Genomic DNA, 14593 nt, shown 5'->3' with positions numbered 1-14593 from the left:
CACTTCGCGGAGGAAGAGATTGGAATTGTTTAGGCCAAAAGTAATCAATAGGAACGCTAGAAGTTCTTTCAGCTGGTTTAAAGAGACTATGATTGACAGTAACAACTTCACCATTATGGGGAAATTTCAAACACTTGTGAATAGGAGAAGCAATAGCTTTCATGGAAGATAGCCAAGGATAGCCAAGCTTCACACAAAATTGTTCGGATGAAGGAATAATAGCAAAGTTCACATCAAGGGATTTGTTATGGACCTCAATAGGCAATGTAATAGAACCAATTGCAGGAGAAGAAAATGCATCAAATAGTTTCACAATCACATCTGTTTTTTCATATATCACTTGATTCAATTGCAAAGTAAAAAGAAATTCTTCATTAATGACATTAACCATACAAGAACGATCAATAAGCACTCTACGGCAAGGTGTATTCTTGACTTTTGCAACTATGTATAAAGGACCATCAGGTGCCCTAATGGTTTCACTAGAACCAAATGTGATGGAAGGTTCTTTAGGGTTTTCTTGCTGCTCTACAAAGTTAATCACATTTGGAGTCATAGACACAAGAGCATCAGATGAAAGAGAGGAATCATTAGTCTCAATCGCATTAGAGGTATGAGAAGGTAATGGATCAGTGAAAATCTGAAGATTTTGATTAGGAGGAGCTACAGATGTATTGCCTTTATCATTCACTCCAGAAACAGAAATAGTATTATTATCAATCAAATCTTGAATTTTACCCTTTAAAGAAAAACATTTTTCAGTATCATGCCCAGGTTGACGATGAAATTGACAAAAATCTTTGTTATCAAAATAAGGTGAAGTAATCTTTGCAGGATCAATTTGCCTTATAGGAGGAAGAGTAAGCACATTTTGTTCCAATAACTTATTCATAATACTATGCAATGATTCATTCAAAGGAGTATACTTTCTTTCTTTCTTGAAAAATTTAGAAATAGGAGGCACACCTGATGCTGCATTCACAATGTTGTTGATGATGTTTTCATTGAATTTGATGGAATCTCTGTTCAGTTTAAACTTCCCAAATGGTTGTTGACTGCTATCACCCTTATCACTCGGAGCCATAGGATGTGATTGTTCCATTTGACTCACAGTCAGTTGATAATTGTGAAGAGTTGCACACAACTGTTGGAAAGAAGTAAACTCAGAAAACAGAAGTTTGTCTCGAATATCTTTGTGTAAATTAGAAATAAAGATTCTTTGAATATCATTGTCAGGCACTGGAAAAGAAATTTGAGCATACAAATGCTTATATCTACCAATGAAATCAGTCACTTTTTCTTTAACACCTTGTTTACAATGCATTAAATCAATCAAAGTAACTTTAGGACTTATATTGTTTTGAAATTGTTGAATGAAAGCATTTGCAAGTTGTTCGAAAGAAGTAATAGAATAAGAAGGCAATGAGCAATACCATTGTAGGGCTTTGTCTCTTAATATTCTAGTAAACAATTTTGCAAGCAACCTTTGGTCATAAGCAAAATCGGTACATATTGTTTGAAAAGTCTTAACATGTGTTAGAGGATCACCTTTACCATTATAAAGCTCCAAATGCGGGATTTCAACATGTTTAGGAGGGATAGCTCGAACAATGTCAAGAGAAAGTGGGCTCGCAACATCAAATGTGGGCACACTAAACTTAGATTGATTCATAGAGGCAATTTGTTGCTGTAAAGAAGAGACAGTTTGTGCAAGATTGTTAATGGTCGCTTCAGTCGAAGAGTTCATATTAGATGTGTTAGATTGAGATGGAGGTGTTATGTTATTGAAAGAAGGTAAAGAGTAAGGTGGTGGGACCCTATGATAATTAGTCATAGGAGATGATTGGACAGGAGGAACACTACAAGGAGGAATGGAATGATTGAATGAATTGCCCCCTTGCGTCATGTTCATTTGTGGAGATATAATAGGGACACTCATTGAAGGAGTGAATGAAGAAATCAGATTGAATGAAGGAAGAGGGTTAATTGAAAAGGAAGGATTGCCCCCATGACTGGCGATCACAGGAGGAATGTCTTGTGTAGAAGTAGCCATTATGTTTGATGTAAAGGTAGGTATGCTAACAATAGAAGTCATCAAAGGAATAGAATGATTGACTTGAGTAGGAGGTTGTGTATAACCCAAATTTTCAGCACAACTCTTCATAGGCATCACATTCGAATCCACAATGTGTGCAATACCACGCAAAATATCAATTCCATTCTTATCACTTTGAAGCATACGTTTTAGACCCTCAATTAAAGGAAGAGCTTGACTATCGGGGTATTCTTGAGACATCCATTGTCGAAAATCATCAAATTGGTTATCCAATTTCAAAATTTGTTCTTCAGAAACCTCATGGAGAGCTTCTTCATCATTAGGAGGATTAGAGGAATTACCCATGTCCTCGTTAAAAAGGCTATTCAAATTAGGTTCCATCTCCTCGGTAATTAAACCTCGGAAAGACTTAATTCTACAGCTTCGTCTAACGACAATAGTGTAAGTAGGGCTTATTGTTGTAAAACTCATGCACTAGAGAGGGAGAGAAAATTTTGATTTTAGAGGTAACAATTTTCAGTAAAATCAGCCAATCTTCTGGATTTAAGCTGTTAAATACAATCAGGACAATCTCCCGAAATTTCAGAAAAAATGTCAGGGACCGTGGCGCTTCGGAGTGCACACGGTCCCGACAACTTTTTTCGAAATTTGCAGGGATGAAAGTTATGATGATTTTAGAGCTAATCTGAAAAAATTGAGTGATTTTACGATCTGTAGATAGGCCAAATTAAAGTTGCAATCTCGAAATTGAACCCTACCAAGATTGTCGAAAAATGCAAAATTTGAATTTTGAAAAAGAGAGGGAAACTGAAATTTTGAATTTTATGATTTTAGAGGGAATGTCAAGAGCAATGCAAATTTTGAAATTTAAAAAATTGACTCAATTTCATGCAAAATTCAATTTTGAAAGCGGAAATTAAAGTTGTTGTAATTAAGCACTTAATTTCAAAAGTCACAAATTGTAAGAATTTGAATAAAGCACTGAAATTTCGAATGAATGCAAACACACTTTTCAGATTTAGGATAGTAAGAACACAATTTTGACACAAAATTTCAATTTCAATGATTTTTGAATGTTTAGAAGCCTTAATCCAAGCAATCACAAGACCAACTTTGACTGTAATTTTGAAAGTGTTAGATTTGATAAAATCAGCCAAAATTCTGGATTTTAGCAGGAAAATACAGTAAGATCTAGCTCCCGAAATTTTGGAAAAAATGTCAGGGACGATGGCGCTCGGAGTGCACACAGTCCTCGCAACTTTTTTCCAAATTTTCAGGGATGAAAGATATTGTGATTTTATTGCGGAATCCAAAGTTACAGCTGATTTGGAGATGTTTTGATTAGTGAAATTGTCGGACAAAGGTTGAATCAAGAGGGTTTTAAAAATTAGGGTTTTGACACTTAACCACTTAATTTTCAAAATTAAAGCATAGATATGAATTGATAATTTGTAATAGAAGGGCAGATCTGAAACAAGCATTAACATTTAGACATTTCACAAGTTCAATAACTAAAAAGAAAATTTAGGGCTTTTATGCAATCAACCTCTAAAATTTTGCAAAAGATCAACATGGAAATGTAATCAAGGAATCCAATTTTCAGATCTAACCATGAATAATCAGAAAGGATGTTCACGTCGGGTTCACCAAAATGTAAAGCGGAAAATCGCGATCGAACCCTAGTTGCTCTCCCCCCTTCCAACTCCAAGGAGAGAGAAGGGAGGTCACTAGGGTTGATGGTTTTCACTTGGGAGACTTTACATTCAAAAGAGGGGTTGAAACCCACAAGATCCAATCCCACGCAATGCAAGATTGGATGCTAAATGAGTTTCAAGGGTTATGACAGCAAGGCTACCCTCTTTTGTAAAGAATGTGCATAGAAGAATTAAGCTAGGAATGCATAGAAAGTGACAAAGATTCACTTATAAACTGGGATAGGGATATAGGATGAAGCTACGGACCTGGAATTAGCAGTAAAATGTCGATACGGCGCTGTCCTGCAAATTTGAGCGAAAGTTGCCGGGACGATGGCGCCCGAGCGCCACGGTCCTCCGAAAAATCCGCGAAACGAAGGGGGATCAGTTCGTCTCTGCACAAGGCTTCCAGATCTTCAATTTCAGCCGTGTACCTGCAACCTACACACAGAAAAGGGAAGACGATTGGGGGGTTAGGGATTAGGGGTTTGCCTTTAGGTCAAACCCCGGTTTTGGAATTAACCAAGAAATGAGCAATGTTGTAAATGTAAATGTCTGTAATGTAAAACAAGTACTAATACCTTGTTGTAAGGATGTTTGTATCCTTATGTGCGAAGGTATAGATGTTGTATGTTGTATGTTGTAGTAGTATGTTGTAAGTGATCTCCTCTTCAATGGTTGAATCCTTGTCTTGAATGCAACACTTAGCCTTGAATGGAGACTTGAAATGATCAATTGCTTGAAGGAATGCTTGAATGCTTGAATGCTTGAGTATAGTTTCCATGCTTGTACACATATGACCTTCTTCCCTAAATGGGAGAGGAAAATGTAGTTTATATACTTGCCAATTAGGGTTAAAAGACTGATTTTTCCGACCTTAGGCCGACCAGGAAATATTATTTCCAATTTGCAAACAAAAAGACCCGAAGTCCCATAGGAGACCGGGCCCAAAATAGGGCCAGGGACCAGGGCGCTGGGCGCCCTGGTCCTGAAGGACCAAGGCACTGGGCGCTCTGGTCCCACCTCCCGGGACAGCAGGGTGCAAAGGAGGTTCAGGCCAGGGTGCTTGAAAATGCAGTTTTTGGTGTCGTGGACAAGTTTCGGGGTCTCCATTCAGGTTCCGTGTTGCGTCGCCATCGTGAAGACCGAAATGCAGTCAAAATTGCAAGTGTCACAATTTTAGGACGCTACAAGAATGTACCTTGTGATTTCTGCAAAATCTGGAACAAATCTCCTCAGAAAATTTACCTGCCCAAAGAAGGACCTGACTGCATTTATGTTCGATGGTAAACTTAACTACTAAATTGCCTTTACTCTTTCAAGATCCAGTCTAACTCCTTCTTTAGAGATGATGTGACCAAGTAATTTACCTTCTATAACTCCAAACACTAACATCTTTGGGTTCAACGACACTCCATGTTCTCGACATCTTTGCAATACTTGTCTTAAGTCTCTTAAGTGATGCTTTCTCCTCTTCGAGAAGACAATTAGGTCATCAAGATATGCAACAATTATCTTATCTTTCAGATGACCAAAAGATAAGTCCATAGCCCTCTGGAAAGTTGCCCCTACATTTATCAAACCAAATGACATCCTATTATAGGCGAAAGTACCCCACGGAATGATGAAAGCAATTTTATGATGGTCACTTTCTGAAACACTAATCTGATTATAACCACAAATGCCATCAAGCATAGACATCATTTCTGAACTAGAGACTATTTCCAAAATATGATCCATAGCAGGTAATGGGTAGTTATCTTTGAGACTGGCCTGATTCAAATTCCTAAAGTCCACACAAATCCTTATCTCTTCATTTTTCTTACAAACAGGGACAATGTTGGCTATCCAGGTAGAATGGTGAATAGGGTTATATAATCCTAGCTTTTAACATTTTATTTACCTCTTGAAAAATAGCTTTTGCAACTTTGGGATTAAAGTTTCTATGTTTTTGCCGAAAAGGGCTTATTCCAAGCTTAAGAGGAATGTGATGTTGAAAATTTCCTTCCCTGAAGTTCTTCAGGTCATCATAACACCAAGAAAAAATGTCTTTGTATTCCAATTGAAGAGTGATGAACCTTTCTTTCTCTGCAGGTGTGCAACATTTTCCTAGATTTATATACTTAGGATCTTCCTCAGTTCCAATATTAACTTTTTCATAACCACCAGCATCTTAGATTGCAGGAATCTATTCATCTTTTCTCTTCTTATAGGCATCATGATGATCAAAGAGACGTTCTAAAGAGACCAACCCTTTAGGAATCTTATTCCGTTTTAGTTGTATTACCCCATCATTCATTTATCGACCCCTCTCTGGCAAAAACTCCTTACATTCAACATCTGATCCTTCAAAGAAGGTGGCAACGAACATTTCTACGCAATGCAAGAATTTGTTAATTTGTTTGCCCTTCTCAAAGACCTGCCAAAACTCGAAATTATCAGGTACACTAGGTCGGTATATCAATTCCACTCAATAGGTATCATTTGTAAACTCAAGATGAGGAGTCAATAGAGAATTCGATACTGCTAAGAATCAACCTTAGAGTTTTGTTCTCTAGGGATAGCTTCAATAGAAAATGCATCAAAACCTTCAATTTCATCCCAGACTCTATTTCAGTAATTCTTCAATCTCTCATTCTTCACATTGAACAATCCTATGACCTCTTCCATAATCAACTTTGCATCTCCCTTAACTTGTAGAAGCTTTACTCCCAATTTCTTCACTTCAACTAATCCCAACAATAAGGCCTCATACTCGGTGGTATTATTTGTGTTCTTGAATTCCAGTTTAAAAGAAAAAGGAATGTGTCTGGCAGAGGGAGGGATGAGAACTGCAGCAGCCCTAGAACCTGATGTTGCACAACTTCCATCAAATTCCATCAACCATAAATTCTCTCCTACCTCCGGTTGTGACAAATTCCCCACAGCTTCATTATTAGATAAGATCATATAATTTACAAATTGGCATTCATGGTACAAAATTTGAGCCTTTGGATCATTAGAGGGAAAAACTCTGAACTTAGATTTGGGTTCAGGTTGCAAAATGACTCGATGTTTTCCTATGGGAATGGTGGCTTGAGACCAATCCATCTTTATCTTTCCCCCTAAATCTCTACAAAATGTACGACTTAATAACATATCGTAACTCGCAGGGATATCGACTATTAAAATGGTTAACTTAATTCTTTTATTTGGATGAGCAACAAGGATCACTTGAGTATCTTTGATCTATCCTAATAAGGGTTTTTGTTTGGAATCTATTGAATGACATCTAGAGAAGGTTTTTGTTAAGGATAATCCCAAAGCTTTAGCTACTGCAGATGGCATGATATTATCCGAGGCACCTGAGTCTATAATACAGTTGCTCAATTTATGACCATTTATGAACAAAGATATACAAAAAGGCTCGGGTTTTGATTCAAGAACATATAGCATATCATCAGTTTGATGGTCTGTTATTTTAGGAATAACTTCATGAGTAGTAGGATGGGTTGACACATCACCTTGAGAAGATAATGTAGCATTAACTGACCATTGTACCACGTTGGCTTGTACATATGCATTATTTCCTTTTACAAACTTAAGTAGCCTATCAAGTTCTTTGGGATTTAATTTAAGGTATTCTACTAGTTTAATTGGAATCCGAGAGGATGTATAAAACTCTACAATATCAAATGAACCTTTTATCTCTATAGATTTCAATAACGGGGATTCTTGAGGTCTATAATCATTATTATGAAGCCTAGAAACAATGTCCTTACCTTTAGTATTCACAACAAAAGATGAGGGAGCACCCTGAGGTTTTACATTCTATTGATTTCTTGTCAATACAACATAGGAAGGATCCTCCAAGGTGACCAAAATATCACCTCCTCTTTCCGAATCTAACTCGTACTCCAGGAAGTGGAATTTAGAGTCGCCTAGTTGCCTAAAAGATTGTTCTTTACTTCGTTCATTTAAAGCTTCTTTAGAACCAATCAACTGAGCATAATGTACCATCTCTGAAAAAAATTTACCATAATGATCATTAGTGAGATGAAAAACACACATATTCCCCTTTAGTGGTGGAGCTTCAATTGCCAATCTTTGTTGAGTCAGGGGTAGTTGTAAGGCTTTATTCCCAGTTCCCATAGACTGATTTGTAATCCTCCTTGGTATGTCTTGGTAAGGCTATGAATAAGATGTACTAGCCTTGGGTAACTGTCTTTTGAGCGTTATTACATCATTCATCAGTCTTTGAATTATCGGGTCTGAAGAAGTAGAGGGTTGTGCATTAGCCACTTGCACTTCTCTCTTCCATTTTCCTGCATTAATCAAGTCATCTTCTAATTCAACAACAATTGTTTTAACATCATTCAAAGTTGCAACTCTTTGTCTGCGAATCAAGAAACTTATCTCTGAGGGCATAGAGTTTATAAAAGAACACTTCAAGTTATCATTTGAGGGTTTCTAATTTGCAGGAAGTTTATGATCAATTTTATCAAATTTAGCCATGAAATCTCTCATAGATTCAAGGATTTATTTTTTTAATTGAGCTAATTGAGCCAAAAGGGAATGCTCATTCTCTGCTACCTTGAACCTAGCCTCAAACCTAGTTTCAAAATCTTGCCAGTTATTTATTACACTGTTAGGCAAATGATAAAACCAATCTGCATTTGCTTCAGTTAATGTTTGTACAAACAACCTTACTGCAACATCTTCATGCTAGACAACTATTACACCACATGCAACATAAAATGCATTCAAATGTTCATCAACTGTGACCTTCCCATCACCACTTAATTTAGGCAAGTGATCTCTCACTCCTTTGGGTAAAGCATTCAAATTTAGACCAAGATTCAACGGACCTACTATGGCCCCCCAAGGATTGTTGGTTGCCATCAGAAGAATGATATTGAGAGGTGTTGGACTAATTACACTGGGTAAGACAACATCATGCAAGGCTAGGGCTTGAAAAACTGAGGATATAGGGAGTGAAGGGGATGGAGAAGGAGGTCTACTTCTTGCTTGTCTCTTAGGTGCAAAGGATGACTGAAAATTTAGGTTTTGCAATTCTTGAAAGACAGAGTCAACTATTACTGCATGCCTCTGAGACCTAGTGTATCTTCTTGGCTCCAGCCTGTTTACAATGCAAAATTTTAATGGCACCGAATAGAGTCTTAAAGATTGATAAGACAGTTCTTTGTATCATGTAACCAGGCGATCAATCTTATTATTTGACTCCCCAGCAAAGTCACCAAAAATCTGTTGGTTAACAGATTTGCCTTTCCTTTAATATTTATATATTTTTTAAAATGATGAATCATGCATACCCTTCATGAAAAAGAAAATGAACCAATAGTTGGGTGAACTGAGATTCAGTTTACCCTTTGCATAAGAGTGCAGCTCCTCAAAAGATTTTCAATGATTTTTTATGCAAATAACTCAGAAAGAAACAAACTTTTCACAAGTGAAAAAGGCTTTCACATTCAATTGTCAACACAAAAGAACACTACAAGATGCTTATCAATAAATGTAAAGCTCATAGAATTTACTCCTGCACATATCCATTCAATATAAAACTTATCCTACTAAGTATACTCAATGTAGCATAAATGTTGATCGATACTTGCTCATGCCTCACAAGACAAGGGGGATCAAAATTGTTTAAACAACAATGTAGCACTTTTTAAAAAAAAGATCACTGAATTCAAGGACTTATAAAGAACTGGTGATGAAATAAAATATTATACACATAAGCATACATCCCAATAGAGATTTCTCTATCATGCAAACACATAAATTTGAAGATCGCATCAAAATATCATTCCATTCATGTACCAGAAAATCTACATTGAAATTCAAAGAAAATTAAGTCTGTTCCTCCAAATCAAAGTTTTTCAGACCTTTAAAAAGACTTCTAAAACAATATATATACCCGCCAGGCTATGATAGTCTGTTACAAATAAACCAGAGTCAAATGATTAACTCCACATGAGAGTTAAAGAAGTTTAGTTTTTAATATTGAAAAATAATAACTAAACTTAAAAATCAGCATAAGCCGCGAGCAACCGAGACACGATCAGACTCCTACAAATGACATGGCTTCAACCTTTTTGTCTTGCGAATAAGGGGTGCTTCTAATATTTCACCAATCTAGGTGGGCCGAGGAGAAGTTTAGAATAAGCTAGTAATGTGGGAGGCCAATATGTAGGATTCACTGCTTCCATAGCTCTTTCTTTTTGCTTACTCGCATGACCTTACCCTTATGCGTTTCAAGATGATCAAAGCAGACAACCAACATTGATTCAATTCTTGCAATTTTTGAGAAATCCTCAATTGTCAAGGACTTTGCTTCCTGAATTTGCTACACTCGGTCTTTGAAAACTTGGATCATATCTGACGAGCCCTCAAGCATCTTCTTATCCTCTTTTAGAAGTTGAAGATCTATGCATTTCATGTATTTCTGCATAGTAGTAATCAGTTCTTTTAATTATTTTAGAAGCTTGATGGATTCCTCATGTCCTTGCTCAATAATTGAGTTTCTCCACTAAATATTTTCTTTGCAGACAAAGAGTACATTATCATCAAGGCTATGTACTGGCTTTTCAGCTAGGAAATTAATCACTCCATATATCTGAGTAGCCCTCATCTTCTTCAATACAACCAACCATTTAGTCTTCTCTTTTTCCCAAGCAACTATTTCTATTTCCAACTCTTTACGTACAGGCTGTATTTTCAAACACCTTGACTAGATCAGAAATATAGCTAGTACCCTACTGGATAATTGATTCAAGCCATTCACTGAATACATCTGTAATCATTCGGCTTCTTTGAACCTGATCAAGTAACCTCTAGTTCATTGGTACTTTTGGATCAAATGACAAAGAAACTTGGGAAAGCGATTGAGGATTTGGATTCTGTGTAGCATTAATATATTGAGCCATTTGCATTATGATCTGCTTCATCTTATTTTTTTCTTTTTCATCTTTCTAAGTTCTAGTAAGTATCCTTTTATTTGAAGTCTTCAAATGTTTAGCATCGGTAGCTCGGGAATTTACCCTTAGATCAAACTTTTCAATGATGAAATCTTTCTCAGTGATATTCTCAACCTCCTTATATGCTGGTGGTATAGTTACTTCTACAATCCAATGTCCTATTTTCTCATCCACATCAATCATTGTTTCTATTTTAAGTCTCTTGGACTTTGATGTTCTTCCCAAACACTTGTTGACCATGTCCTCCATTGGGATTGAAATAAGAATTACATTATTCTTCTTAGTAAGTGAAGCACTCAACCACTTAGGAGCAGTAGATGTTTGCCTTGGTGATGGTGATTGTTGGTTAATGGTGACAATGACCATGGTGATCCCAAAATCCTCAGGTTGTTGGATTTTCTTTCCTTTATTTGTAGCATCTATGATGGGCTGATCCTACATCTGAGTATACATTGCTCCTTGAGTTTCTTCCTCAAAATCCAAGCCTACTACAAGTGAACTTGCAAGGGTTTTCTGACTGCTTTTCCTGATACGTGATCTGGTAACACAGGCAGAGGCGGAACCCAAAGAAGACACTCCTAAATTTGCAATTTTGGCCTTCTCCATCCTCTGTTTCTCATCATTGGCAATATCAACAACAATGTCAGATGAAGAAAGAGATGTTTGATAAGCTGCATGAGTTCGACCAACTCTTTTTTTTTTAGGTGCAGATATAGGCCTTTTTCTAAAATGACGATCCTTCAACCATCTTTCTATTCGTCTGATCACATTGAAGGTTCTAGCCTGAATGTTATCATCCCCTTTCCTATCCCTATCAATTTCTGGGATAGGCTGCCCTTGTGTCCTTTCATCAAAGTTAGGATCAATAACTTCCTCACCTTCATCTTCATGCACATCAAAAACATTCATGGATAAACCCATTATTACAATTTGTTGAACTGTGAATCTCAACCACAACCTTTTGCTAACTTCAAATTCATCACCACAGTTCTCCCAATAATCCTCCAACTGAGGTTCATGCCGAAAACCATTATCAACATTTAAATTCTCTTTAGTGAACCCTCGACTGTCAAATTTATATCTTGCAACATACAACTGTAGATTGAACTTCTTGAGTTCAAGTTCAAGGTTCAAGGCATCTGAAATCGATGCAAAACTATAGTGTCTAAGTTCTACTAAAAAGACCATCCTGAAGTTCCCTTCATTTTTCATGTCAATATAAGCTAGCTGTCGACTAACTTTGATTAAAACATAGCTATCCAAAACATACCTGAGTAACCTAAAAGGTTCACCCTAAAAGCCGCCAATTCTAATATATGTGAACTGAGTGAATTGGATAAATAAACTATCATAAATACCAATGAATTCCATGGCTTCCGTTGACAACCTCCTATTTGTGTTTCCCTGCAATTCATAAACCAATCTTCCTACAAAAATATCATTCCATCTCATGAAATTTTTTGCATCTCTATTCCTGCAAGTGAGGGTGATATTCATACAGCCTTATTCCATCAATCCAGGGTTCATGATGCAATCCATTCCAATCCTAGGTGCAAGAAAGCATATAAAACAAATATTAGGACATATAGAAACCACTCATCCTCATAAACCTCTTCAGACTCTCATGCAATCTGTCTGCAACAACTTGCCCCCAATCCAGATAGGCGCTTCTGTTCAACATAACTTGGATGTAGAAATACATCCAATAATCCTAGTAAAAGGCATGGGCATTTCCTTTCAACCAATTCAACAGGACAACAGTATCCCGTACCTCTATTATGAAGTGCTCTTTGGTAAATGGCCTTGGTAATCTGGAACCTCCCTTTTGAATTTTCAATAACCAATTCAAGGAAATCACACTTTTATAAATGCTCTTTTTCTCAGAAAAGAAGGAATATGAAGTGCCGAGTGTCCAGTCTTCATATGGCTCCATATGAGGAATACCCATAGCTACCATTATGGTCTCCCTGTCTATTTTTAACAACACTTCACCATTAATATTCCTGATACACCTGTGATCCGCATCATACCGGTTCATACATTCCAATACAAACTCTGGGCATGGTGCAGTGATAGGAAATGCAGCGGCCTCAACCAAATCGCTCTTCACAATTTTCTCCATCATAGAATTTTGAGCTAGGTTTTTAGCTCTCTCAAGAAAATTGGATAGGTCTACCTGTTCTAATAAAGTATCCCCCATCTCTGTAAGCGAGCTAACTAAACAAGAAGCGCACCCTAATTTTGACAGAGTTGGCCTCATGTTGGCCCTTCTCATATTTATCAGACAATTTTAGGAACAAAATGAACTCTTCTACACAACAAAGGGAATGAACAACAACTAGCTTCTAGAACAAGTAAATACAACAGAAGAGAGAATAATTGAAACTAACCTGGTCTCGACAGCAAATTCTCAAAAATCTTCTTGAATGCAGATATAATACCTCCAACTTTCATTGCTTTCATAGCTACTGAGAAGGTTCTAGAAACAATTGCTAGCTTTTGCAACAAAAATGGACAAAATCACACTCAAATCTTAGCTAGTTGTATTAATTAAGTAAGCTTGTGTGATCTGATGCCTGATTTGATGTATAAATGGCATGCATTTAATTACGGGTCATTCCATTACACGACTCAAGAATTACCATGATTGCTTGCCATAATTTAAAAACTAACATTTTAAAATCCTCAGAATATTCTCTTTTCCTGCTACCACATTCACTTCATGATGCATGTGTCAATTCTACATGGAGCTTCAGACCTTAAGAATTCAAACTTTGAACCTTGAACCAAGAACCAAAAGGTTCAAAGGTTCAAGTTCAATATTGAGAAATAACACAGAGCAACACATAACACAAAACAATGAACGAGCAAAGACATAACCGACGCATGATCGACTTTGAACCTTGAACCTTGAACCAAAAAGGTTCAAAGGATCAATTTCAATACAAATTGCAATAAAGTGCTCGCTTTTACCATAAAACAAAGCCACAAAGAAAATTCTTTAAAGCACACTTTGAACTTTGAACTTAGAAAAGGTTCAATGATTCGGGTTCAAAGAGAAGAAATACATGACCAAAAGGAAAATAAACATTAAAAAGCCGACCTTCAAATTGGTAGTGTCCACCCTTGATTTGACTTATTTTGACTAGAGTTTACTTTTATATTATGCTTGATAGACTTATCTAGATTATATTTTGATGATTTGGATGATGATTACTCATTTGCTTCAATTACTTATGATTGATGTTAGACACTATTGGACATATGCTATTTTGATTATCTACATGAATGTTGGTACTATCATGATTGATCATGTGATTTGATGATATATGTACTCAATGGATTTTATATGGTCACTATGTGATGGATTATTGATAGATTAGATTTATCATGGTTTTGATGATGATTATGATTACGCTAACCCTACTTCATGATTACATATGATGAGATGTTTATGAGACGTGTTTGACTATTGTTTGACTATCTTCGTGATAGAGACGATTCCACATCACTCATTGCGAGCGGGATGTGTCGTCGCGATTCTCTATCACTTGCTTGTTCTATATATGTATATGTTTATGTGGTATTGTCATTTTGTGGTTGCAAGATTTTGCAGGTACCAGACATCGACTCGACCTAGCTTCACAGGTCTGAGCGTGTGTTTAGTTCCAATGGCTTATGTGGTTCAGAGATGACATGAGTTCCCCTCACATACTCTAGGTCTAAAGGTCATTGTGAGTAGTCAGTGTCTTGGCATAATTCGCCATGTCAGTTAGTAAGATTGGTCTTTTGGTATTGTGAGTTCAATTTATGTCAGATGATTTACTTGATTATGTTAGAGTAATATTGTGGCTCTTGATGTGTAG

This window comes from Cryptomeria japonica, chromosome 2, assembly GCF_030272615.1.
Source record: "Cryptomeria japonica chromosome 2, Sugi_1.0, whole genome shotgun sequence".
In the NCBI taxonomy this organism is placed as follows: Eukaryota; Viridiplantae; Streptophyta; class Pinopsida; order Cupressales; family Cupressaceae; genus Cryptomeria; species Cryptomeria japonica.
The sequence above is the reverse complement of the archived record's forward strand: the minus strand, read 5'-3'. Positions refer to the sequence as shown.